Here is a 27,198-nt window from a genome sequence, read left to right as displayed (position 1 = left end):
TTTGTACCAGCTGAGATTTAACTTTGTGTTTGCATTTAACTTATGAGCAAAATATGAATGTACAAAGCAGGGGCAAAAATGGTTGAGAATTTTATGAATACATATACATATATATATGAATTTCAAATATGAGGTTTATACAATCCACTTCATCTAAAAAAATGGAATTACTTGCCATGATAGACGCGGTATGACTTTATGCACCCTTAGAGCGTATGTTCGCAGAGTTAGAGCTAGATTGCGGCTATTTCATTATTTCATAGATTTTTCTATATTGCTTGGTTTATGGTAGCTGAGCGCTCAAAAGTTCTCAAGCCATATATATTAAATTTAAACACTAGGGTCTAGCATATGGTATATCTATTCTCGAAAAAGTGTCCGATATCATGTCCTTAGCTAGAAAAATTATATTTTAAAGTAAGCATGTGCTTTGATTTTTGATAGTTCCACCAAGTTCTCAATAAACTTTATGAATAATAATTATACTCGTACCCTGCAACAGCAAAATTTGCAACCATGGTTAATTAAAAAATTTGTCCACATAGTATCATTTGAGTTTTTTTTTTTACATTCTTTGATATTTTACAAAGTTGTTAGTTGTACACTGAAAGAAATGGTGCTAGTAAAATCAAAAAATCGGTTCTCTTATTCTTGACTTAACGGAGATTCGGCGAAATTAATCGAATTATGGTTAATTCTACCGAGTTCTTTGTCAAGCGAACAAATTAGTTTAGTTATTTCAACAGAAGAGAAATTGTCGCTCTTAAGTTAAAAAAAATTTGTAAAATTGACAGATTCCTAATAAATCTAACTGATTTTTCTGTTAACACAACTGATCTTACAGGTCATTTCAACGGCGATCAACTGTCAATACATGAGCAAATTTCAAAGAGAATTTTACGCTCACTGCGCTCTCTACTTTGTACTTATGACGATGGTGGCACTTGTTAAAAAAAACACCAAAATAAGAAAACCATCAAAATGAAAAAACACACAAAATGGGGAAAACCACAAAAAACTAGTTTTTCAGTTATAAATACAAAACGAAAAACACTTTTTTGAATTTACTGTGCAAAAATTATGAGATACCGGGACACCTATCTATCGGGTAAAATTTTGCAACTTCTCGTCCAAGCGAAATGCAGAATTGCGCCCTCTGGTTGCAAAAGTTTTGCTTGAACGAACAGGATTTTTATAATAAGATAATAAAAAACATCCTTTTTTAATGTTTATGTTTCCGTCAAAATAAAAGTTTGAGTTGTTTTGGAATCGTTTCAACTTAAAGTGTTACGAAAATTAAACTTGCCGAATTACATGTAACGTTATTCCAGTGGTGAATTATCTTCCTACGATTTGATTCTTTATTTTTCCATAACTTACAGGTTCTCTTTTTTAAATATTACGTCAAAAATTTATACTACAAGTTTTGTTCGAAAGAAATAATCAAGTATTGCAACTACATGCGAGAGAAGAAATTAAGAATGATCTGAGCTGCAACTGAAAGAATTGAACATCAGTTTTGTGACTACCATTTTCATTTCTATATTCATATGTATATATATTGTTACGAATATTAGCAAAACTAAGGAGTGCTGCCGTCTCTAAGCCGATGCTAAGCAGTGACGTGAATGCACATCAATAATTCAATCATTATGTATCTACATAAACGAAACAATAACTGCGTCTACATATATGTACCATGTACGTATACGAGCAGCGGAGGGTCAATGCACTAACACATGCATATATCTGAGATACTCCTATAAGTATGCAATGAGAAAAACTATAAAATTGTGCAATTTTAGTTATAGCTGAGAAGTTTGAGAGCTCATGGATAATGCTAGTAGATTCTAGAATATGCGAACGAGGAAACCAAAGAGTATAAAAGGCGCCAGATGTAGAGGCGCTGGAATTCAGTTTGATCTGAGTTGTCAAGCAGTTACGACTAAGACGATATCTAGCGAGCAATAGCAGTATTATTTTGAAAGTCAGTTTCCTTTAAGCTATCAGTTTGGTTATTAAGCTATTCGTTGCACGGTTTGAGTGGTATTGTGAAGTATTTTAATAAAGGTCATTTTTCCATTATTCAATATTGGAGTTATTTATTCAACAGTTTAGTGAAACGAACCTAGCAAAAGGGCAAATAAGAGGATTTGCAGCAAATTCGTTACAATTGGTGTCAGAAGTGGGATTGTTGAATAAATTCCAGAGGATAATAAGGACATGGCAAAGTTCAGTGAATTGAAGATCCAGCAACTGAAAAAGGAGTTGGACAGCCGTGGATTGAATACAACCGGCAATAAACTCGAACTTCAGGCACGACTACGAGAGGCAATGGAATTAGAGGGGATTAACGTGGAAGAGTATGTCTTTCATCTTGATGGCGAGGAGACAACAAAAATTGATGAGAAAAACGAAACATCGCAGACAGTTACGAGCACAGACTTGAACATGATTTTGGCTGCAATATTTGCACAAACATCGACAGTAACATCAATGTCGTCGGAAATGTCAGAAATGTCGACACAGATTACATCCAAGATGGAAACACAGCTCGAAGAACAGAAGACATATATGGCATCCCAACTGGAATCACAGGAGGCACGCATTTCAGAAATGTCGTCACAAATGTTATCTCAACTGGAATCGCAAGAAACACACATAACATCTAAGATTGAAGCACTGGAGACGCGTATTTCCGAAATGTCGGCACAAATTTCAGCACAGATATCATCTCAGATCTCCACACAACTAGAAGAGCAGGAAGTCCGTATATCATCGAAACTGGAAGCGCATATGGAAGAAAAACTAACCCAGTTTCATGAAGGCTTCAGGGGTCGACAGGATAAAATAGAGGCAGAGATGGATGCTTTGAAAGATAGGATCAAGGAATTACAATTAAATCGCCCAGATGTTTCAGCGAGTAACCCAAAAGTAAAAATACCATCCTTTGACGGTTCTGTTCCTTTCCAGGTCTTCAAGCTACAGTTTGAGAAGACCGCAGCAGTGAACAACTGGAATGCGGAAGATAAAGTTGCTGCACTGTTCGTGGCATTGAAGGGGCCAGCAGCGGAAATCCTACAGACGATTCCCGAAGGAGAGCGGAACAATTATGAAGCATTGATAGCTGCTCTAGAGAGACGATAGGGAACTGAGCATAGGAGACACATATACCAAATGGAGTTGCTGAACCGCTTCCAGAGGCCTGGAGAAACATTGCAGGCGTTTGCCTCAGATGTTGAAAGGTTGGCAGATTTGGCAAATGTGGACGCACCCGTGGAGTACACCGAGAGGGTAAAAATCCAGAGTTCTATAAATGGCATACGGGACGTAGAAACGAAGCGAGCGACATATGCAAACCCAAAACCCACATTCGCAGAAACGGTATCCTATGCACTGACTCAAGAAACAGCATCGCTATTGAGTAAACCAGCATACAAAGCTCATCGTGTGGAAGTGGAAAGACCAGATTGGGTAGACACAATTTTGAATGCACTGAAGGGATCTCAACAGAAGAATGCCGGAGTTATTAAATGTTTCAAGTGCGGCAACCCAGGTCACATTGCACGTCATTGCGATCTTGTTCCTAATAATTCCAACAATGTGGGCGGCCGTAAACGCAAAGCTGGCGGAAATGAGCAAGAGCGTGTCGGATGTAAAGAACGAAAACTTGCCCCGGCTATTGAATGTCCTGAGATAGCTGAGTCGCAGATTGGAAGGAAATCAAGCAGTCTTACCATCAGAGGGAATGTGGATGGTAAAGAGCGTGTACTGACTGTAGATACGGGGGCATCTCATTCCTTGATTCGATCTGATTTGGTCTATAGGAGAGTAAAGTCATTACCTGGAGCAAGGTTGCGTACGGTCACAGGCGAGTATAATCAAGTCCAAGGCGAAGTGGTATGTGAGGTATTAATTGGAAAAGTCATGGTTCTACACAAATTCGTTGTGGCGGAGATCGTTGATGAAGTCATATTGGGAGTGGACTTCTTGGTTGACCATGACATCAGAATCGATATGCGGAGAAAAATTATGCGCTATAAGAACCAGGAGATACCACTTAATTTTAGTTTGGAAAAAGGGTTCAGCAGTAATCGGGTACTGGTGGAAAAGACTCGACAAAGACCACGAAAGTTAAAGGCAAAGGTTGATAGATCGAATGGGCCAAATAAATGAAAATCATAAGTACCTACGAGAGAAGCACTGGCATTGACAAAACCTAAAAGATGCAGGAAAACGAAGCAACGAATTTCCGAGAAAAAATGCGAGGGTAGTTTCAAGCCAGAGCGCACTACTGTGGCAAAACGTGGGAACGATACTGATTATGCAAAGCACACCCGTCCAGCGCAAGCTCTTCGAAGTAGTTCATCGGCCAAACAACAGAGTCTGAAGGAACGAACCAGGGTATTGAGTAGTACGATGAAACACAGGTAGCATGAGAACAATAATTCGAAAGGTTTCTTGGCGGGAGATTTGGTACTGTTATACAACCCTCACCGGCGGAAAGGTGTTCCATCCAAATTTCGGTGCAGTTGGGAAGGCCCGTACAAGGTTGTGAAGAAGATCAGTGATACCATCTACCACATACAAAGCATTGAGAAACCACGGAGTAGAAGAGTGGTATATTTGGCGATGCTAGCAGCGTTTAGATCGAGAGATTTGTCTGATCGGTACGATCAGACTTAGGTGGAGGGCAGTGTTACGAATATTAGCAAAACTAAGGAGTGCTGCCGTCTCTAAGCCGATGCTAAGCAGTGACGTGAATGCACATCAATAATTCAATCATTATGTATCTACATAAACGAAACAATAACTGCGTCTACATATATGTACCATGTACGTATACGAGCAGCGGAGGGTCAATGCACTAACACATGCATATATCTGAGATACTCCTATAAGTATGCAATGAGAAAAACTATAAAATTGTGCAATTTTAGTTATAGCTGAGAAGTTTGAGAGCTCATGGATAATGCTAGTAGATTCTAGAATATGCGAACGAGGAAACCAAAGAGTATAAAAGGCGCCAGATGTAGAGGCGCTGGAATTCAGTTTGATCTGAGTTGTCAAGCAGTTACGACTAAGACGATATCTAGCGAGCAATAGCAGTATTATTTTGAAAGTCAGTTTCCTTTAAGCTATCAGTTTGGTTATTGAGCTATTCGTTGCACGGTTTGAGTGGTATTGTGAAGTATTTTAATAAAGGTCATTTTTCCATTATTCAATATTGGAGTTATTTATTCAACAGTTTAGTGAAACGAACCTAGCAAAAGGGCAAATAAGAGGATTTGCAGCAAATTCGTTACAATATGTAGCAAGCATGCGTATTTATGTATTCACAAATTTACGCACTTATAGGGCGGCCGCCGTGGTGTAATGGTAGCGTGCTTCGCCTACCACACCGAATACCCTGGGTTCACACCCCGGGCAAAGCAACATCAAAATTTTAGAAACAAGAATTTTCAATTAGAAGAAAATTTTCTAAGCGGGGTCGCCCCTCGGCAGTGTTCGGCAAGCACTCCGAGTGTATTTCTGCCATGAAATGATCTCAGTGAAAACTCATATGCCTTGCAGATGCCGTTCGGAGTCGGTATAAAACAAGTAGGTCCCGTCCCGCCAATTTGTAAAATTATAATAATTAAATAAAATTAAAAAGAAGCACGACGCAAATTGGAAGAGAAGTTCGGCCTAAAATCTCTTCGGAGGTTAACGCCCCTTACATTTATTTACATATTTATATGGCAATATAGGTACTTTCATACAAAGCTGTCGCAACAACTTTTTTGTTCATTTGACTACTAAAACGGTCAATTACGGATCAGCGATTTGTGCGCAGTTGATTCAACATCTTGTTGCGATGGATAAAAATTTACAGAAATTTCGGTTGAATTGACCCGTATTTAGGTTGATTTTACCATTCTTTTTCTTTCAGTGTAGTATTAAAAAACTTTCCACTTCAGGCTACAAAAGGCCAAATATGCCATGCCAATAAAGAAATTTAGGTCAAGAAAATGAACTAAAATACAAGGCCGAATATATTTTGATGGAATATAGTGATAGAATCTTGTATCGTTTTAGAAAAAAGAGGTGTCGACTAGAGTTCATGATATCTGATTAATCGAATATTCCAATTATTCGTATTTTTAAGGAGCAATTTGGTTTTTTTTTTGAGAATATATTTTTAGTTCTTTGATTTTTTGTGACTGAAAAAAGAATAATTTACAGAAAAATATTTTTATTTTCTGCTAAATTTTACAGATTTCTAAAAAATAAAACCATTTAAGATAAATAAAAAAGAACCTAGAAAGTCTATGAAAAAATAAATTATATGTAAAATTTTGAATTTATATATAGAAAAAAAATTTTTTTTATTACTTAAAAATGTGTCTATAATGATTAGAATTATTGATACAAACTCATTTTGCTTTGTACAATTGTTTTTGTTATTGGTATTGGGGGAAAAGTACGCGGAGAAAAAATTTTAGCAAATTTTTTTTACAACTTTAAAAACTTAGTTCTGGTTTTAAGATTTTTTACACTACTTTTAAAACCGCTAAATATTTTAAGCATGTTCTAAGAGCTTGTGGTTTTAACTTTAGTCCAGACACTTGATAAATACAATTTTTGATGAAAAGTTTAAAATTAAAATCAAACAGTTTTACCCGTACCGCGATTTGGAATACCTTTCTAATACTAGGTTCAAACACACGCCAAATTGGCAATTTATACTGTTTGGGCAATTTAACACGCAATTTGTCATATAATAAATTGTAATAATAAATTGCCAATTTAAAAAAAATTGCGTAATAAATTGTTTCAAACTGCAAATGCAACATTGTAAAGTGTGTTTATTGAGTATATTTAAACGTCAGTTATACATGGCTGAACTATATGGTTGGCTCATCTCATCAGCCGATTTTATGTCTTTCGTTGCACTGGGGTAGGGATTGTCAAAAGAAGATGGCAAAATCAAAATGAAACCAAAACATTGAACACATTTTCTTACAACACACAAAAATTTCAAAGTTTTATGTTTTCATTCCATTCCATTCACCTAATACCAACACGCACATTTTGACAGTCTCAACAAAGATATGTTGATACTGTAGAGATGAGCCAACCAGCTTTCAAATTACTATTGTGTAAGCTAAATAGAGTTGTATGAACACCACTCAATTTAAATCGAAATAGCCTCAATTTATTTTTCTGTTTGAACATAGTATAATTTACAAACTATGAGGGGATGAGCCTAACTTTTAACATATTTGGGTCTAAATTTTAGTCCACATATTTGAAGATTGGAAATTCTCTTGACTAAAATGTAAACCAAAATATTTCAATTGAAACTATGACACCAGCTTTTAGGAGTGATACAGCTGTTAGATCTAGATGTAGTAAGTGGCATTGGTCCCAGAAAGCTTTTAGTATTTGCCAAGAGGATGGAGTTATTTTATAATATAGGTTCTGGTTATTGAAAGGGATTTTCAGCTTGATCTTGAACCAGCCAGTTCTACCCAAGCTAAACTTATGTTTTTCTAAATTTCTTCAATTTACTTCTGGAGTTATTAATTTCTCACTCTTATTGAGGTTAAATTCACCACTGTATATGTGAGCAAAATTCAAAAAAAAGTTTAACAGAATTCTATGCTAAACTGAAAAACACGGCAACTAGCTTCGAGAAACAACTTTATGGATTTACTTTTCGAATCTTTTATTTTTGGCAGAAATTCTGCGCAACTCATAACAGCTATCCCAATTCGTTTTATGCTAAACGTAATAACAACTAAAGCCAAGATAAGGTAAAATTAAGTTATTACGCAAATTTTCATTTTTTCTGCCCAATAAAATGAAGACCTTATTGGCGTAATGAAAGGTTTCAAAATGAGTTTCATTGAAAGTATTTAAAACGCGAACATTCGGCGTTTGATTTCCTTCTTTTCAAGCATTCTTCATTTATATTCGCAGTATTACTGGTTGTCATTTTATTTATAGACTGCATTTCGAAACAAGACGGACATTATCATTGCGGCTGCTGTTGCTACTTAACACACAAAAGATAATTTCGAAAAGGTAAACTAACTACCGGACACTTAATATTTTACTGGGCGAAGCAATAAAAATCGCAGGTGTTAATAAAATACGAAAAGCATTGTAAAAAAAATGGGTTTGTAAACAACGGGGGCGCTCTTGTTAATCAAGATTACTGCCAGCTTATTTAATACCTTGAGGCATCCACTAAATGCAATTACGCTTTATAGATGACCACAAATATAAACGCAATATTCTACCTATTTTGAATTACCCTTTTCCCCTAGTTGAAGGCAAATTGTCGTATTTTATTGTTGTTATTATCTCTCCCACTTTTACATGTATTTTACTATTTCGCATTTAAAAAGTGTTTTATATTCATTGGAAAGCTGCCACTTAGTCATTTTAACTATCCGCAACCTTGAGTGTCGCAACTATCAGGCTTAACATCGGCAAATTGTGGTAAAATAGAACAAAAGATTTTTAGTTAATTATTTGTCTCAAAAGATATCCTAGTCAAATGAGACTCTTGCATGTGTCTTTATTTAATTTGGTTTAAACTGTTTTAAATCTGATTGCTCTTCACTGGAATCGCCTTAATTTTCAGGTAAACGGTCCAGGTGGCTATGGGGAAAGTGCATCTTGATACTCATGTTTACACCCAGATGCTGAAAGTGTAGCATCGGTTGATCTATATGCTCAGATAACTTAGGTTTCGATGTATCCTGCTGTGATGATACTGCGGTTTATTCCTATTTTATATTCACTATTATTCACAGAAATCACAGTCGCTCTAATGGTCCGACGGTTCATGCCATATCACAGGAGTTTGGTATTTTAAACCATATTGACCATACGACCATGACGACTTAACACAACTTTTAAATACAAAAATTAAAATCCAGGGTGTGTTACTAGTTGCATATGAGGCATTGAATAAGTCCATATAAGCTCGTTTCACTAGGTCTGACGGACTCAAACGAAATTCCCTGAACATATAACCACCACAAATAAAAAAAAAATGCTTCGATTGTTTACACACATTCTCCTTTATAAGCTCAATAAATAACGCAATAAATTACAGACGTTAGTGCACCTACTATGGTAATATGTCAGCTGAGAAGTGTTTTTTTGTATAATGAAATACAGTCAATTCGAGCAGCTAGAAGAAATTTTAGGGCAAATTTGAAATCAGAAAGAAAAAATTCATGCAATATACAAAAAGTGCTATTTAGTCTACCAGTGTAATATTGAGGCAATAACCTTACATCACCCTATGGTATATGTATGAGGGCCGTCATTGTATGGAAAATTTCGAGCTATCTTCTTGACCGAAATTTTTATAACCCAAAACTGTGGTGCGGCTAGGAATTACATATATAATATTTTCATAAGTTTTTATGATTAAGCTGCACTTTTGCCTCGATAACTTTTCGATAAATAATAGAAAAAAATTTAGTAAAAAAAAAATTCGATAATTGACGAATATTAAATCGATAATTTTTTGATAACAAATCGATAAATTTCTGATAATACATCATTAATTTTTCGATAAGTCATCTATAGTTTTTGTATAGTATATCGTTAAACTTTCGATAAATAGTTGAACATTTTTCGATAGTAAGTCGATACAATTTTGAGTAACCAATCGATAACACGCCGATAACAAATTTAAAAGTATTTGACATGAAGGCTATAACTTTGCTAAAGCAAATCGATAATTTTTTGATACAATTTCGATAGCTTTTAGATATATAACTGACCGATTTCGATGACAAACAGAAAAGTCGTTTGCACATCGTTGTAAATAGACTTAAGTATAATAGTCCGATAACTGGTCGATAAGAAATGGATGCCACGCCCATAGCTCTTCGATAATAAACTTTTAGCACTTCTTCTAATATTTCATTTCCTCCCGTCATTTTCATTAAACGCTTGGATTCTAAAAAGTACAAAAACTCAATATTTAATTCCCAAACGTCATTATTTCCAAGTATCTATCATTAGCTGATCAAATGTCACTTGGCTTCACTACAAATATCCTACTTTCAGTTACTTAGTTAATCACTATTTTCATTACGCTGCTGGTATAGTCGATTACAATGAGCAATCGAAACACTCGTTTCAGCAATACAGAAAACAAATAGAACCTTAACCGGAAAAGATAATAAAAGTAATGAAATATTACAAAATTGACAGACAGTTTTAGTTTCAAATGCACAAAAACAAAGAGTGAGACGAATAAAGAATATAATGGCAGAGTGACGTTGCAAACAACTTGGCCATGTCAGCGTATCATTTTTATAGCTCAGTACGCCATATATAGGTATGTATGCGTGTGTATGGTATGTACGTGAGCTACATTTACAACTGTATGCGTGCGCTGTCATTCATTATTCTTGTTAGTTTTTCTATTTATTTCCTGTCGCTTTTTTTTCTTGTTCACTTTTCTTTTTGGGTCTTTGTTTTTATTGTTTCAATTTCTCTACCCTTGTCTCTCTCTCTTTTTTTGCAAACATTTTCATTGCACTTGAATGTTGTTCGTTGTTGTGAGTTGGCGCGTAAAGAACATATTTTGCGGTATAGTCAACGAAAAATAAAAAAGTGGCGAATTGCGAAAAGGGATGAGTCGGTGATGTGGCTTTAGAGCGAGCGCAAGACTAACACTTAAACCAAAATAAGCAACAAAAACCAACAGGATATATATGGGCATCGTAAAATAAAGGCGTGATTCGCATTGAAATGCAGGAAACAGCGCGCATCACTTTGCGACTTCAAAAAGCTTAAGTGCAAGCGCAGCAGATGTGTCAAGGCTGGATATACTTTGTTAGCGAAAGAATTGAGTTGAGTTTGCGAAAATTGTTACAAGGGTGCTCATTGAAAGTATAAATAAGAAAGACTAAATTAAAATTTTTCTTTGAATGCGCTAATAAAGTAAGTAAGTAAGCGGTTAACTAAAGCAAGTTAATACAAAGCGTACAAAATTATTAATTACATCTAATTATTTTTAATTGGAGGTCTGGTGAGAGAAAGATTTTATGCAACATTGTGCATGTATCCTACAACGAGGTTTTGAAAATGCATATTTGGAAAATGGAAAGCTTTCGAAGTGATTTGCGTGGATATTCTTCCTCAACTTTGATGTGACTATATATAACTTTTTCCTATAAGCTGTTGCTAACTCTAGTTTTTGATACGATTCCGAACAGCATCTTCTAATACAAGACGCGTTTTTGCCTGACAAGCTTCTCATGGCAGAAATATAAGCAGAGTGACCCCCAGTGCCCAAAAAAAACAATTATATATATATATATATATATATTTAAAAATATATATATATTATATGTTTTTTTAGTAGAAAAAGTCCGGTTGAAATATGTTTTCTTTTATAGAAGTTTATGAGTTCCGGATATAACCATGAAATTTTCATAAATCACGCATCCTTTTATTTTTCGGACTTTTTGAAAAGATCCACCAATAAAAGTAAAATCTAGGCTTTTATTTCATAAGTTCGAAAATAATAGTTAAATCAGGACATTTATTATATAAGGAAAGAATAAAAGTCTGATCCCATAACTAAGGAACAGCTCATCCAAATGAAATGAAATTTTGATCCATTCCAGAGTTATAGGGTCGGACTTTTATACTGTCCTAAAAAAACGTTTGAACTAAACTTTTATTTTCGTACTTATAAAATAAAAGTCCGGAATTAATATTTTTTTTGGACTAAAAAATTTAAAAGTCGTAGATAATTTTCTCTGAAGGACATTTATTATAAATGTAATAACAGTTTGGGTCGCTGTTTTAAAACCTTTCCCTGAAGGTCTTCCATGTTTAATGTTACTTGCCCTATGATATGAACTTTGGGTCTCTAAAAAATTTATGAATTTTTTTTTGTAATAGATTTAATATCACCAATTTTAGAGTAAGAGCCCGTGACGGCCAGTACTTTGTCATTTTGTAAACGTTGAAATTTCGTCAGTGCATACTTCCAACTGAAGCAGGATCGTTGGTCTATTATAAAACTTGAGTCATGGTGGCTTTAACAGATATCGTGCAAAAATTTTGCAGGAAAATATACCTCTCTTTCGTCATTTTATAAAGACTGATTTTCATATATCGCCTTCGTCACGATATAAGAAGCCACTGGCCTCATTGCCAGACAATTTCCATAGTGGCTTTGATTAGCCAGATACTTTTAATCCTTCTAAACTTCAAAGAACATCGAAGCAATTTTATACTGAAATTCGAATAACTCTTTAAAAAAAAAACGTTTGAAGTTTTATTTGCTGTAAAAAGCTTTCAGCTTTCATTTTCTGAAAAAGTACAGTTTTGCATTATACAAAGTGTCTGCCTGGACAAAGCCACTATGGAAAATGTCTGGCAATAAGGTTAGTGGCTTCTTATATCTTGACGAATACCATATATGAAAATCAGTGTTTATTAAATGACGAGAGAAAGGTATATTTTTCTGTAAAATTTTTGCACAAGATCTGTTGAAGCTACCATGACTCAAGTTCTATAATATACCAATGAAACTGCTTCAGTTAGAAGTATGTACTGACGAAATTTCAACTTTTATAAAATGACAAAGGTCTGGCCGTCACGGGCTCTTGGACTATTTCGGAAGAACACAAAAAAATTCCGGCAGATTAAACAAACATGCGAAAAAAGAGAACAAAGAAAACACAAATTGATTAGAAATAACGAAACAAACGAAAAATGTATCAAAGAAGGAGAAAACAAAAAACAGATATACATCAAACGATATATGTATATGGAAGCAGATCTAAGCAAATAAATAAGAATTAAGCACATAAACAGCCCACAAAAAAAAAAAAATATATATATAATATCATGAACAAATTTAAAACAGTCGCGCAAAAAACAAAAAATAAGCTGACAAACATTAAAACTAGTGCAGCAATGTATAAATAATTAAACATTGAAATAAATGAAGAGATAAACCTGCACACAAACAAATATTCTCGGCACGAAGCAAACAAACAAGTTAAGTATATACATTATCAAACTATATATACTTAAGTACATGAAACAAACTGAACGAATGCACTTAACAAACAAGGAGATCAAATGCAGGAAAAAAGCAAGTAAGCGAAACAAATAAACTAGGATAAGAAACGCACAAAAAATAAATATTAATTCGCAACAAAGCCAATAAAGAAACATAAAACGTAGAACACAAATTACCTAAGAGTGGAACATTCGAACAAACAAACAAAACTGGAAAACGAATATGCCAATATAAAAATAATTAAACAAACAAACAATTAAATGAATAAATTGCAAAAGTATCTTTTAACGCGAAATACCTATATTTTGCATAGTTTTTTCAGTTCTAACTGGATCATATTGCCTTTTAAGTATTGGCCTAAATATTTCATAGTATCTTCCGCATTTTATCCACGAACTTTTATTTTAATATTACAGATAGGGCCACAGGAAAGTATATCGTGCCATTTATTCTGGAGCAACATACCTACAATTGATAAATCATTGTGAAATTACATATAAAGATGTAGTTACGTGGTAAGTAAATGAGCTTAAATCCATGACAGTAACTTATTTTGACAAAGAACCACCTCACTTTTATGAGTGTTCTCGCATAAAAAGCCGATTTTATCAAAAAGTAAAGTCACGTGATTAAGGAATAAACGAGATGATATAATCAGTGCGTTTCATCTATCGTAGTTCGTTAATCAACATTTGTGTAATTTAAATCTTTAGATAGTTGATTGAGCACGTTCTCGAGGTATGCTTCAAAAATATAATAATTCCGAATTTCCCAACCCGAGAGTTCTAGCATTTTCTTTATCAGAGATGTTCATATTACGGTATAAAATTATCATAGAGCCTTTAAAATGTAAAGCATGCATTTTCTCCATTTATATTTTGTAAGGATAAGTTGGGTAGTCTGTCTCTTTGGAAAGAATATGCAAGCCAAGTTTTAGTTAAAATTATAGTCTGAGAAAATGCTCGTTTTTTTGCATGAGGGATTTTGTAAGAAAACTTATCTTATTCTTCAACATCAATATTAGCTCAGTATTTCCTGAGTTGGATTATACGTTATGGATCGTTCAGACTTGTAATCTGTATGACATATCTTCCCTCTCAAAGAATATTAGTACTATTATAAATATACGTTTCCGTTGTACGCGTGGACATTTATACATCATAGTTTTCTGCAAGGAAAGCTCATATTTTAGAGTTTGATGATTATGATAAAATGATAAGGAGAGGTGAAGAATGCAGAGGTGTGTTACGATTAGAAGTAGATAGAGATCGTCACTGCCTTACAGTCGAAGATATAAGCGATATGACGTTGCCAATGGCAACTGTGCTGCAATGTTGCATGAACACCGAGATGGAGCCATAATTGGACCAGTGGCGTGAGGATCGATCTCAAATGCAACAAAAAAAAATTCAAGGCGCAATAGCCTCCGAAGATATTTCAGACAGAACTGCTCTTTTTGGTATGGCCAATGTTATAATGAAGCGTCGGCAATTAGTTTTGAATTTCGTGCAGCTCAAGAATTTCTAAAATTCAATTTTCCATTTGCGAAAGCTCATATCTTCAAACTGGCAATCAACTTAGCCTGCAAAGCTGTTGGTATTACAAATGCATTAGGAACAATTGGATCGGTACAAAACTTTTCATTTCAAAGTCTAAAAATGAAAGTCGGAAGAAAAAACTCAAATCTTTATGCCACATTAGATAGGTTAAAAGCCATGTTGTTTTTGTTGTTGTTGTAGCGATATGGACACTCCCCGAAGATCTTGGGGAGTGTTATCGATGTTGATGGTTCTTCGCCGGATGCAGATCCGGTACATTCCGGTACCAAGCCCGACCATTTCGGGAACGATTTTTATGACCACATGCGACCTTCTAGGCCATACCGCCCTCCCACCCTCTAGATCCATGAGGAGTTCGGGGTCGCCAGAGCCTCGGTTGTTAATGTAACAGGATTTGCCACGGATAGGTGAGGTTGACAATTGGATTTAGAGAAGCTATATATTGCGCTGACAACCTGAAAAGGTTGCGCTATACAACCCCTTGAATCTATTTGGTATTTTAGTCGCCTCCTATGACAGGCATACCTTCCGCGGGTATATTCCAACCCCCTACCCCGCTGGGGTTAAAAGCCACAAAACCGGTCCATGCGGTCGCTATTTATCTCTGCCGGAATTACAATCACCCGATGAAGATCTCGCAAAAGCCAATAGATTAACGGATGACGCTTTGATAGAGTTCGAAAAATAACGACAAAATATCTAGGAATCATTCTAGACAGTAAACTGCCGTGGAAGCTCAACGTGGAACAGAGTTTGAAGAAGGCCTCAACGGCACTTTATGCATTTAAAAGAATGCTGGGGTGTACGTGGGGCTTATTTCTCCCTCTTTCTCATTGGGTTTTTACAGCGATTGTAAGCCCTATTCTATACTATGGAGTCCTTGTTTGGTGGAAAGCCACACAAAAAACAACCTACCTCAAAAAATTAGAAGGGGTATGCAGACTATCAATGCTTAGCATTACGGGAGGCCTGAAAACAACCCTGATGGCTGCACTGTATGTCATTCTGCACATTCCACCTGTAGACCTAGTAGCAAAGAACAAAACGCTAACAACTGCAATCAAGCTCGGTGACTCGGGGCAGCTTGAGTGCCGAACATAGGGCCATAGTAGTATAGCGTCATCAAGCACAAGACGGACAGACTACCTGATTCCCTGTCTACGCTTCAAGGGGGATCTTAAGGCCACAAGAGAGGTGGACGATTGGCACAAGGGTGCTTAAATGGCGGACGAGGCGATACATGTGTACACAGATAGTTCCAAAGTAGTGGAAGGAGTAGGGTCTGCGGTATACTGTGCTGATCCGGCAATAAACAAATGCTAAAGGCTGCCGGATTACTGTAGCGTTTTCCAAGCAGATGTATTAGCCGTAACCAAAGCAGTAGAAACACTGGAGGAGAATAGCTTAAGCTGCAACCGTGTTAACTTTTACATTTACAGTCAAGCAGCAATTAAGGCAATAATCTCGCATAGCACAGCATTTAAATGCGTGTTAGAGCATAAGCAGTCTCTGGAGAGAATCGGGACAGGGAGAAGTATACATCTATATTGGGTTCCAGGACATATGAGAATAGATGGGAATGAAAAAGCAGATGAACTGTCTAAAAACGGTGCATCGCTTGCTCCGTAGACGTCCCAGTTAGACTGGGCGAGATTAAGTGAAGGCGAGAGGTGCACATTATCAACCAAACGGGAAAGGCGTGGACTCAAGCAAGGAGCTGTAAAGTGTCGAAGATCATGTGTAATAACACAGGTCCTGGTTTTTGATAGGGGTTTTCAGTTTGGCCGTTAAAACAAACTTCTGGTAAGACTACCGACTCATTCAGTTTATGTGAGATCCTCGTGGAACCGCCAATTCAGCCTAACCTAACCTAACGACAAAATGCGAAAAAAAACTTCCGTTTTCATTTTAGGTAACGTTAAACAAATATGCACCGACCTAGATACAGAAACAAAAGTACCACGCCACTGGTTAATATACCTCAATATTTGTTCAAGTTAACGTGTTAACGGACGGATAGACGGACGGATGGAAATGACGTAATATTTTTTTTTTTTCGATGCTGCTGATTTCGACATATGGAAGTCTATATATATCTTGATTTCTTTATACCTGTACAACCAACCGATCAGAGTTATAGTACCCTGACTGGCTATAAAAATTAACTAAGATGTGCTGGACTAGTTATTGGTATGTTTAGCGGCAATGCCCTGTACGAAGTGCGCTTTACAAAAATCACCGTGGTTAGTCTTCTGCAAAAAAAAAGTTGATATGAGTTATTATTGTAGTTACATTTTTCATTTAAAATGTTTCACTCTCTCTTTATTCGCCCAACCATTTCAGTCGATATTTGTATACAATTTAAGCCAGGCATGCTTAACGAACGAAACGATATCATTTCGTTACGATAATCAACGCTAATAAACGAAACGAAGTCACTTCGTTTCGTTTATTAACGTTAAGAACGTCAAATTAACGTTAATTTGACGATCTTAACGTTAATAAACGAAACGAAGTGACTTCGTTTCGTTTATTAGCGTTGATTATCGTAACGAAATGATATCGTTTCGTTCGTTAAGCATGCCTGATTTAAGCTCAAAGATAAGCAAATTTTGTACGACATGCTTTTATAAATAAACAAATAAAAAGACGAACAATCCTTGAAAATTTAAAAATCTCCTTATAATTCAGCTAACTAATTTTCTATTAATTCGGCAAACAGTGAGCTGAGAGAATGAGAAATGCAACTCATACTTAATGTTAAGTTAAATTGAAAAAGTTTAATGAATGACAGGTTATTTTGTTCTAAGTTTTGAGAGAAGTTCGGAATAAAACAAGAATTATAGACGCTGTCCTAATTATTAACAGCGCTGGCCAAATGAGATTCAGATACATTTATGATAATTTATAATTGCAAACAAACTTAATTGTGGTATGAGAAAATTTCCATTTCCATTGATTGCTAAGAAATATAACTTGCATATTATGATAGCGCCATTTCCGAGAATGATTCACTGTTTGAATAAACACTCGTTAGCATAGCTTGCTTCAAGATTTTCGTCACTCCTCTTTATTATCATAACTAACATCCAACAGCAATACCAAATACAAGGCGCGATATACCTCCGAAGAGAATTTAGACCAAAGCTTCTCATCCAATTTGCATCATGCTTATTTTTAATTGTTCCTAAAAATCGGGGGTAAACATATAGGCCCCACTCCAGACGTAATCTGCAAGGCAGATCAGTTTTCACTGAGAATCTTTTCATGGCAGAAATATGTGTGGAGTGTTTGTCAAATTACTGCCGGGGGCGACTAAGTTTAGAAAAGTTTATTTCCAACTGAAAAAACTTGTCTCTAAATTTTTGGTCGCAAGGCGTTATTTTCTAAAAAAATGCGACATAAAACTATTTTTAATAAATAAAAGTTGCAGACTTAACATTAATTTCCTGCTGGGATGTTCATGTTCCAGCTCTCACCAATACGCTTACATTTACATTTTCGCCGACCTCTGAATACTGTTTAGCTCAGTATTCTTTTTTCTCTCCTACTTCATATTTTACTTATTCTCCTCTTTCACATCCTCTCCTGCTACTCTCCTCGTTCCATTTTACTACTTTATTTGCTTTTTACTTGCTTTCACCATGTCCCTCAACTGTTTTCTGCTGCCCTTTTCTGCTTTTCCTTTTCCTCTGTGTATCACTCTTCCAAGTGCTTTAATTTTACCCCTTATTGTCCCAGTCTCTTTGCCTCTCTTTCCATCTTAAGAAAATCGTATCATGACTAAGAGTTTGTTGAATAGCTTGGTTGCTGTTCACTTTACTCGAAAAAATGTATTCCATATCATGATAATATGCAACTTTTGTACCAAATTTCAATAAATTTTCCGTTCTTATTTTCCACGTATAATAAAAAATAAACAAATGTTGAAAATCAGCTACTTTGTTTCAATAAAAAACTCTGTTATCTTCACAATTAATAGAAGTGTTTTAAATAGCCCAATCTGATTGGGAAATCCATTGAAATTTTTTAAGGGTTGCACCCTCGTTTGCCAGCTCATATATCTGGTAGTTTTCCTTAGCGAGATAATTGCCTAATAGTCTCTTGACGGCCAATTTAAAGTAGATTTCAAGCAGTTTTCCTCGCATACCACTCCCGCCTAAGAATCATACCAGGACCCCTACATCCAGAGCTTGGAAAAATGCATTAATTTTGTATTGCTCCATTAAAACATTGAGATAACTCAATGTATATTTAAAAATTTCAATGGAAATTTTTCGAAAAATTATTGCTTACTGAATTTTGAAAGCATTAATGTTTAAAAAAAAAGTATGTAGATTAAAATTTAATACAGGTAGGGTCACACTTAAATTTCTCATGTTAATGAGTCTTGATACATAAGCGAACATCGTGACAATCGCGCAAGATGTTGCGTTTGTAAATTTAACAGACCTCCAGCCTAAGCAGTTGAAACTTATTTGGGCTTGCCCATTCACATAAAAAAATTTTCGGATCACTGTTATAACTAGAAAAATATTTGCTAACATATTTTTTCTACTATTCTCTTGTTAAAAAGCTCTTTTTAATTGCGAAAAATGTTAGAAAAGTATCAACGAATAGGTAAAATAATTACTCTTGCAAAGGCTGAAAGCACTCGTAGCCAAAACAAATGTTAACATTTTCATTTTACGCTTTCCTGGCAACAAAAGTTTAAATTTGGTTATTTCTGCATGTCAGATGGCACTGGGGATGCCCTGTTTGTCGCTCTCCATGCAAATAGCTGCAATATACTCATCTGCCAGCAGACGATGCTGTATCAAAAATTGTATGTGTCGGAACATTCAGTTTTGGTAATGCTTTTTTTTTAATGAAACTATTATGAAGTTTAATATAACCTCAAAGACTTTATTGCGCTTACTATAACAAAATAGTTTATATGTATATTAGATAAATGCAATTCGAAAGCTATCTGAATGGCCGAAAGTAGTGTGCTTAATAGAAGTTTTTATTTATTTTTTGAGCTTCGAAACTTTTGTTCCCGCCAGAAGGATTCACCATGATGTCATATATATAGGTGCGCGGTCAACTCAAAATTTACATCCAGTAGTTTTATTACGCTACGGCAATAAAGCTTATTCGATTTTCAATTGCATATTATTTTTCTAACAAGAAACAATACTTATGTGCAAGAAAACAGAAAATGACTTTCATCCTAGAGTGTATCAAATATTCTTTAGAAACCATATAACGCGCCAATAAAATGTGCTTAAGTGTAATAAAAATGGCCCAAGTACATATGCTCCTATTATTTAGTTCCTACTCCATACTTAACAAAAACTTCAAGTTCATGGATTTTTTTTTTTTCAACTACCATTGCTGCACTACTTTAGTTTCACTGAACTTCACATTTGTACTTTGTGACAAATTTGCGCAGGTAAAGCTTATTTTATTCCTTTTTCCCCATTTACTAACCAAACAGTTTATAGCGTAATTAAAGTAGCAACACATTAAATGGTAATAAAATTTTACTATTTTCAGCTGAACGCTAACAACCGTAAATAAAAGGTGCAAGGATAATGAGACATTTTTAAGTTAGTTCGCTGCAAATAGTGCGAAGTAAGTGAAATCAACTACTTTTTTTTTTACAAATTTTGTTGAACATAAATATAAAATGTTGCTAACTTGGTGTTCTTTATTACCTACACATATTATGCGGCTATGTGTGGGTGTCGTATCAACACTACCAGAGCGGCGAGTAAATGTTACATCGCTGTCATCATACACAATGGCGCAAGTCACCTATTCGACACGACATCGACAAACGATCTGTTCCCCAATGCGAAACGACATTTAGATACCACGAGCAGGACCCGTGCACATCTTGCGCAACCAATATAAAAGTCTGTTATCAAATATCAACAGAAATCAGCTTTTCTATCAATCATTAAAAACTTACAGCTTGCGCTGCCATCTAGCGTATGGTAGCAACTGCAGTTAATGCAGTGCAAATATTCACAATAGTCTCATATTACAAACAGATTTCTTTGTGTACTCAAAATCGTTTGTTTTTATTAAATTATTTTAATAAAATTTAGCTAAATAAAATCACTACGACAAATATTGCCCAAAGCTCGCTAATAGCCCGAATCTCCACCTCTACAACCAAAACTTTATTTATAGATTCGAATTCCAAATAAGAGCGAAAAAGGGACCCGTACATAAAAACAGCAATTAGAAATAATTTATATGACAGCGATATAGCATTTAGTAGCTATTACGAAAGAAATAGAAGTACTAAAGCGATAGAACGAAAAGTTTCGAAGAAAGTAATATTTTTGTATCGCAAAAGTCACTAATTCGATAAGATATTTTGGTAATTTGAAACTGGCAAAGAAGAGTCATAATGATATGAGAAAATCTTTTGAGAAAAGTGGTCACATTGCCATTTCTGAGACAAAGAGATAAACCATCGCCGATGCCTTGCCAAAGCTGGGTTAACAGGAAGCGCCGCTGGAAGGAGGTAATCCAAAAATATTAACGAGTTCGTGCCACATAAACAAGACCGCGAAGTAAGTTCTTAAAGGATAATAGATTAGAGAAAACTAATGAGATTTCCTCAACTTTCTAATATTTATAAAAAACATCTTTTTTCGGCCCATTCAAAATACTAACGTCTTCAGCATTGCGAATTCATACAAGTGGCAAATGTTTGATAAAAACGTTCACAACAGTAAACAGCCTCGATAACCTGTTCAATCACTGTTCGATTACTTAAATTATTTGTTCAATAGTGGTTTTCAAAATTTTTTGTGGACAACTAGTTCGTTGGATTATTTACATATTTTACAATGTTTGCTGACTCCTCAGATTTTATTTGTTAACTAGATTTTAAAAATGAATGTAAATATGTAGTCTGATTTTCAGTACACATTTAAAAGAAAAGCTGATTTGAGACAGAAATGTCCAATTTATGGCAGTTCAATTTAATAACAGCGGGCAGAAAAACCTCTCTTCCTGTCAAGCGGATCTCATCTTAGCCCGCACCGGTACAACAGAACCGGACGAGGATGACTGTGGAGATTTCAGGAATCTGCTGACCACCTATGGTTTGCTCCTCCATAGCTGGGCTTCGATTCAGCTCAGCTAACGTTAGGCGGACACCACCGCTTGCAAGTTGGCAACATCTGTCTGGCCGAAAGTGGATGGCAGGAGGTCTGTCGAAGTAATGGGGTTCACTAAGGCTCACCAATCAATGGTCCTTGGTCACCTATCAATGGTCATTTTGACAGGGCACTCTCCCATGGGTACGTCTCAATATACTGGAAACTCCATCTGCTGCAGCTGTATGGAGGATAATGAGGTGGAATTATCAGATCACTTTACGCTTGATTGCCCATCTTTTGGCAGAACTAGGAGAAAGTATTTCGGTCGCGACTCACTTGGATCTCCCGGGAATTTATCCGAGGTTGAGATTGCTACCCAACGATTCGCTAAGTAGCTTTATCTACGTCACAGTTCTATTATTGTATGTGGTATCACAGCGAACCTTCGTGTTGTCCAAGTGTCCATATCAGGGCACCTACCATAAAACATAAGCTAACCTAGTATGAAAAGTGTACCACATTAGACGGTATCGTTTTTAATTATACAAATCAGTTTTTAGTTTAATGACAAAAATCAATGACTAAATTCTTTTTTAGCTTCAATGTATAAATATCAATATCCGCTCCTGAAGATGCCAAGGAAAGTTGGCGAAACGTTGGGCCGTAAGGTGAAATAACTCGTTTTATTTGCACTCAACCCATTTAGATCGAAATAGCTTAAAAATATGCATAATAACTTAACCTATTTTGTTATGTTATCATAATTATGCAGCACTTGAAGAACAATATGAACTAAGTAAGAGTTCACTATCACGCGTACTCGAAATCGTTATGACAGATACAGTGACAGCTCTCCTTACTTACTTACTTAATTGGCTATGGCATAAATCGTTGTCCTTCAAACGTTTGCCATGGTCGTCATCAGTAAAGGGTTGTCTTTTTATCCGAGGCTTTGTTGAGTTTTTCATTGGAGTGTGGTTTGACGTGGCGGGTCCCAACCCCAGCGCACAACCCGCTAAGGGGGATGAAGGTATTATTTGCACGTTTATATAGCGAGCTGCTTGATCCAAGACAGACGCCCGCTTGCAGCCGCACCTCGTGGTGGACAGACGCTGCCGATGAAATAGCTACCCAGACGATACTTAGCCGCAAAGTACCGGAAGTAGTGAGCTGCATGAACCGCATGCAAAGTAATCATGTTCAAATTATCGCATCATGATGAGAGCTGCGATTGCACTTATAACTTCACACTAGTAGTAAGCATCAGTCAAGAGCGGTGATTTTTTTGAAGCTGTGGATGCGATAATCTGTGATATTAAAGCCGCTGTTAAAAAATCACAGTCGCATGAATATTGTTACTAATGTTAGTCACAGTCAGTCAATCACTTCTTTGAAGTGACAAAGCCATAGTTCCAGGATTATGTCTATTAACGTTAATTAGAAACAACACATTTATTCATGGTAGTAACAAGCTTAAGGTTCTTGGATACAACTTTATTTTTATTTCGGAATTAGAGTGCATAATTGCTACCATGTCTACTTATATTTCCTGAGCTAATTTCTGACCATATCAAATAGTTTCAGATCAACCCGGGTATACTGTGGGTCTTTCCACAACTACTTTCGTTAGCTTATCTTCCATACTTAAAGAATCAGCACCTTAGTCTTACATACTGGCTTTCTTTTATCCCTAGATTGTAAAACTCTTTTACAATTGACACCTCCTTTCGTTAGCCATGTTTTCTATCAATAAATTCCTGAAATTTGCTCCAGTCCGTCTGCATAGGGCTTATAAAAGCGCTCACACTCTCTATCATCTGTAGGGGCATAGATAGGCTGAAATTTGCATCGTTTTAGAATATAACATTGTTTGGTGCACTTTTGTATGCTCTTCTTTAACTACCAACTCATCCACAAGCCACTTGAGCTTTTTTTAGGCCTTCACGTTGTAAGCCACAAAGAGCGTTGTCTATTTCCACACAATGGCCATATCTGCTAGGATATTACGGTTGTTGTCTAGAGGCCCGTGCCCCAGGAAATTTTCCTAAACCTCGGGTGTACCATATCCTCCAACTGCTTTTTTATTTATAGGATGCAGTATTGATGCGTTGAAGCTTACAATCATGTATTTGTATATTTGGTATCTTGCGATGTAGAAGAAGGGCATCCTCCATTTTTTTCACACAAGGGTTCCATACCTTGGCCTGTGGTATCGCAGTGATCGATGCTATATTCTCCAATTCAAAACGTACGCTTTTGTCTTGTCTTTGAAAATTTTGAATATCTCCGACCAAGCATCTCATATTCGCGATGTTATTGCACATTGCCAAATTAATAAAAATGTGAATCGGAGAATCGAGAAGGTTGATATCGTTCGTCCCCTTTCCCTCGTGTTTCTACAAATGTTGTTGTTTGACTTAGTAGTGATAAGAATGTGGCAGTCCTTTGTCGGTTTAAATCTTCTATGTAAGGTAATAGCAACATGGGTTACTGAGTTCTATGAAACCTTCGGGTTTGTGCTTCTTATGACAGGCATGTTTACGGGAGGAATATTGAAACTTGGTCAGCGGTTGGTGCTTGGTGCCGTTTTATCTCCACCTTTCGATAGTCATCTGCCCACCTGTGATAACCATAGTCAAATAGCGCCATAGTTGGGAGACTGTTTTGCCATGTCAATCATCATCTCGAGGAAATTTGGTGTCACAGACTAACCACATTTTGACGTTTTCGAAAAAAGAGGAATTTTTCTTTCTTTCGGACTCACCTGCTGATGTCTTATGGACCGACTGACTCCCCACTCCCGCTCTCTAAGTTCAACTCATCGATTTAGTGCTTTTGTCGTTACTGGCTTGCGGCCCGGGCTTATCTTTACATTTCTCTGCATCTTGCTTATAAACCACTATAAAGCGACTAAGCTTTCCTATGTTCAATTAGGGTAAAACAAACATCCGCAGCAGCAGATCCATATTTAAGTCAGAGTCCTTTAAGAGTCTGCCTACATATGAATTGCTCGGTTCCAATATATCCCACTATACACTTCTGGTTAAAATTTTTTAAATAGTCACGGCCCAGACAACACCCTGGAATAAGGGGGTTAGCAATTTTTGGTCACTGAAATTTTGCCGTTCTACTATGAACAGGACGTAGACACAAGTGCTGTAAGTTGTGCTAAATGCGTATACTATCGAAAAGTTGCATAACTTAGTGGAGAAGAAGAATTGGTAGATGTCGCAAGAAAATAATGAAATTAATCGTTATCGAACAACAGGAGTACTTTTGCAAAGTCTAAGTGGGTGAGTTTCTGAACTGAATAATAACGAGCTATGGTAATAACACCATAGTAAATATTTTTACCATGCTGAAATTTCTTCCATCAGGTCGAAGTCAAGGGAATTGCTTCATTTGCTAAAAAGATTCCACTAAAAATTAAATTGAAAAGTTTTAAGTGCTGCAGCATGGTATAAGTTACCGAAGTTAATGTTCAAAGTAAGTGACTGCATTTGGCATTTTTTTACCACATTAACGATTTCCAGTTTTTTTGACGTTCCAAAGTATTGTATTGAAATGAGTTTAATTGAATTTCATGTGAAAAACAGCTTAAAAAATATCAACTAAATGCATGAACACAAATTAATGAATGCGAAAAATAAAACCGAAGTGATGCATAAAGTGTGGAGTGAATGTGAAAATATAAAAGCAAAATTGCATATTTGTGCATAAAAGGGACTTTATGTGAAACTTGGCAAATGCATGCATGTTTGCATGTATGAATGAAAGCTATATTGGGTAAACACCCACACAAATATAAAAATGTAATGCGGAGTATAACGAATTTATTGTGTGGCAATTTGTTTGGCACTTAGTTAGTCGCCGCCAATGCAGCGAGAGTCATAAATGTGCAAAATGCATACGTGCCCTGTAGGAAAGGTAAGTTGTTGCAAACTCTGTAGTGTGATCAGTCGCGAACCAATTGTGAAGACAGCATGATCGGCGTTCGTTTGTGTGCCTTGATTTGTTTTATATGTAGGGCGTAACAAAACAAAAAAAAAAAAAAAAAAAAAACATGTTCAAAACGCCCGACGGTACTCTAGGTATGAAGTTCAAATATTCTTGTTGTTGTTGTTGTTGTAGCGACAAGGATACCGCCCGAAGGCCTTGGGGAATGCTACCGATGTTGATGGTCCTTTTCCAGATACAGATCCGGTACGTTTCGGTAACAAGTATCATAAAGGTACTAGCCTGACCATCTCGTGGGCGATTTGGTATGACCACATAAAACTTTCTAGGCCACACCGCACTCCCGCCCCCTAGTTTCATGAAGAGTTCGGGGTCGCCAGAGACTTGGCTGTTAATGAAACAGGATTCGCCACGGGTACGTGAGCTTGACAATTGGGTTGCAGAAGCTATATATTGTGATGGCAACCCCTTGAGAGGGTTGCGCTACACATGGCCTTCAATCAATTTGGTACATAAGTCGCATCTTACGACAGGCATACCTACCACAGGTATATTTTAAGCCCCGTAACCCGTTGGGCAAGCTCAAATATTCTTATTGTTCGATGAGCTATGCCGCAGCGAAAAATGATATAAAGGCTACGACATGAGAGAGTTCCTGACTTATGCCATTTTTCTGTGTGAAAAATTAATCTTATGTTAGTTATTCAGTTTTTTAAATTTTTCCAAATGCTGAAATAATTCCGTTTTTTTCGCGCGAGGCCACGTTAGAAGCCAATACGGCAATTCGACACATTGGCACCAGTAATGCTGAGCTGTTATGATGTGACCAGGGACAAACAAGCTTTAAATTTTTTGATACTATTTGTTATGAATTAACTTACAGTTTATATACCCAACGTGTGTTTCTACGCAAGGATATTATAACTTAGATTGGATAACGGTAGTACGTAATGGCATAAAGGAATCGAGATTGATATAGACTTTCATCTATCAAAATTATCAGCATCGAAAACATTTTTGATTCAGAAATGTTGGTTCGTCCGTCCGATAAAAAATAAATAAAAAACAAGTAAGGAAGGCTAAGTTCGGGTGTAACCGAACATTACGTACTCAGCTGAGTGCTGGAGACAAAATAAGGGAAACTAACCATGTAGGAAAATTAACCTAGGATAACCCTGGAATGTGTTTGTATGGCATGTATATCAAATGGAAGCTATTAAAGAGTATTTTAAGAGGGAGCAGGCCATAGTTCTATGGGACGCCATTTAGGGATATCGCCATAAAGGTGCACCAGGGGTGAATCTAGAATGTGTTTGTATGTTATGGGTATAAAATGAAAGGTGATATTGAGTATTTTAAAAGAGAGTGGGTCTTATTTCTGTAGGTGGACGCCTTTTAGAGATATTGCCATAAAGGTGGACCAGGGGTGACCCTAGAATGTGTTTGTACGATATGGGTATCAAATTGAAGCTGTTAATGACTTTAACTTTAGTAAAGATATATCGAATTTTGCTCA

The 27,198-nt window shown here is 36.2% G+C and overlaps 1 protein-coding gene and 1 long non-coding RNA gene across 3 annotated transcripts in view; one reads left to right on the top strand and one right to left on the bottom strand.

The window, feature by feature from the left end:
* LOC137248823 (uncharacterized) overlaps positions 1 to 27,198 on the bottom strand; it is a 370,286-nt gene that overhangs the window by 85,596 nt on the left and 257,492 nt on the right. The gene's annotated exons all lie outside the window — the stretch shown is intronic.
* On the top strand, positions 10,571 to 20,651 carry LOC137251370 (uncharacterized). Of its 2 annotated transcripts, none has more exons than XR_010953235.1 (4): positions 10,571 to 10,966; positions 13,480 to 13,578; positions 20,161 to 20,238; positions 20,370 to 20,651. It is a non-coding gene; the product is annotated as an uncharacterized lncRNA (long non-coding RNA). The 2 variants fall into 2 exon arrangements; XR_010953234.1 differs by lacking the exon at positions 10,571 to 10,966 and adding an exon at positions 12,621 to 13,139.

This window comes from Eurosta solidaginis, chromosome 4, assembly GCF_040869045.1.
Source record: "Eurosta solidaginis isolate ZX-2024a chromosome 4, ASM4086904v1, whole genome shotgun sequence".
NCBI classification, from domain to species: domain Eukaryota; kingdom Metazoa; phylum Arthropoda; class Insecta; order Diptera; family Tephritidae; genus Eurosta; species Eurosta solidaginis.
The sequence above is the reverse complement of the archived record's forward strand: the minus strand, read 5'-3'. Positions and strand labels throughout refer to the sequence as shown.